The 2,005-nt window shown below is 44.8% G+C and overlaps 1 non-coding gene across 1 annotated transcript; it reads left to right on the forward strand.

The window, feature by feature from the left end:
• The first annotated feature begins 1,277 nt into the window (after positions 1-1,277).
• On the forward strand, positions 1,278-1,349 carry TRNAW-CCA (transfer RNA tryptophan (anticodon CCA)). The gene has a single exon. It is a non-coding gene; the product is annotated as a tRNA-Trp (tRNA).
• Positions 1,350-2,005: the final 656 nt, after the last annotated feature.

Below are 2,005 nucleotides of genomic sequence, written 5' to 3' on the forward strand. Positions count from 1 at the left end.
GATCCTGCTCTCTCAGCTCGAACGAATCTCCAGGAACTTCAATCCGAAGGCGTCCCAGTCCCTCGCGTCTTTCGGATCAAGAACTCCTCCGGCCCGAAGTATATGGTCCGCGTACACCTTCCAACTGCCGAAGATGTCCAACGACTTATTGCCAATGGAGCTTACATCTATCGCCATCGTCATAAAGTTGAGCCCTCTCTGTCCCCACCTCAACCTATTCGCCAACATTTCAACCCACCACATTGCCTCCCCCGCCCAGCTCCTCCTTTCCAACCCAGTACACCCGTCTGCCCACGCCTAACCCCACATAGTTTCTTCCATCAATCACCTCCAACGCTACATATCATCCGACTCTTCATCACATCCCTTAACAATATCACAATTCTGCAACTCCTCACAATCCATTTCCACCCTGCTACATTCATTTAAACTTCACTCCTAGAGTACAATTCCTATCATTCCCATCTCCCCAGCTAAGAAGACCCACCGTTACTTCACCATGAATTTTCACATCGCTATACCCATCTTCTTCTTCTATCACACCTTCTACTTCTTTTCCCTTCTCCCGGCCCGAGAGATCGCGACACGATCTGGGGGGCCCGCCCCGCCCTGTGACTGGGAATGAAAACCTCTCAAGCAAGCCTGGTCTGCCATTGATAAGCAGAGTCCTAGGGGGCGTGCCAATCCAGCTGATGAGCCCAAATGGCACGTCCGTGCAAAACTCTGCAAAATACACACGGCCTAACCACCCAAAAGCTGGTTCTATTCCTGTGATTGTAAGAAGAATGATATTGTTGCAGTTGTCTTCTAGTAAATCAGTTTTGTAACAGGTGATGTTGAACTTAGTCAAGATGGCAGGCATGACTGTAACAGTTTCTACACTGAATCTGGATTTCACTTCATATTCATTGCAGAAAAATCCCTCGGCAAAGTAATACTTCCAGGAAGACACAGATATAGCTCAAGCCGTTTCGGAAGTCTTTAAAAATAGCGAATGTTAACAATGCTGGTACCCTCGAAAACTGGGTCATCCCTGGGACGTATTTCGTCTCGGGGGTGAGGAGTTAAAACTCGGGTACTGAACCGAGAAAAAAGGCACGAGCTGATCAGAAGTCCATCGTCAAGGAAGCAACGATCGCGAAAGACTCTTGGCTGGTGGGGTGCAGGGCGGCCGTAGACTACAGCAGGTGTTTCCTCTCAATTGTTTCATTTCGTCGTCCAACAGTTGTGTTTCCGAACTCTTGATGTTAAAACGCGCAGAAAGCGTAAACATCAGCGACCCCGTGGCGCAACGGTAGCGCGTCTGACTCCAGATCAGAGGGTTGCGTGTTCGAATCACGTCGGGGTCAAGTATTTTTAATGTGCTTACTTTCGAACGTCGTATTCCTTGATGTAGAGCTCTGCAAGTACTTAGTAACTACAGGACGATAGAGAATCTTACGGGATCGCCATGGCCCTTATGTGAATCAATTTTCCGAACAGATGATGTGTTTTATTTGCTGCCAACACGTTGATATCAACCGTTAAGTGCATGGTGTAGGTTGTCAGAGACTGGAGGAAATTTCGTAAACTCATGCGCGATTCCTCAGTGCTGGATGATGTTAGCATAGTATATCTGACGTTAGATGCAGCTGTGGATTTCTATGGATTGTATTACGTAAAAATATTGATTAAACAGACAAAATACATTCAAAAGGAGCTGTGTATACAGTACATTCTTTCTTTCCTATAAAGTTATTTGACACTTTTCTTTCTTTCTTTCTTCCTTAATTTATTTTTATTTATTTATTTATTTATTTATTTATTTATTTATTTATTTATTTATTTATTTACTTATTTATTTATTTGTTTCTTAGTTTGTTTACAATTCAGGGGTGGTTTTTCCGTCGGACCCGGCGATGGATCCCACCTCTACCTCAAGGGGCTTATGTTAGGAACATTCGGTTATTTGCCTGGAGTAAAAGCGTGAAGCCATGGAAAACCACTTCGAGGATGTCTGAGGCGG

Source organism: Anabrus simplex, chromosome 5, assembly GCF_040414725.1.
Source record: "Anabrus simplex isolate iqAnaSimp1 chromosome 5, ASM4041472v1, whole genome shotgun sequence".
Lineage (NCBI taxonomy): Eukaryota > Metazoa > Arthropoda > Insecta > Orthoptera > Tettigoniidae > Anabrus > Anabrus simplex.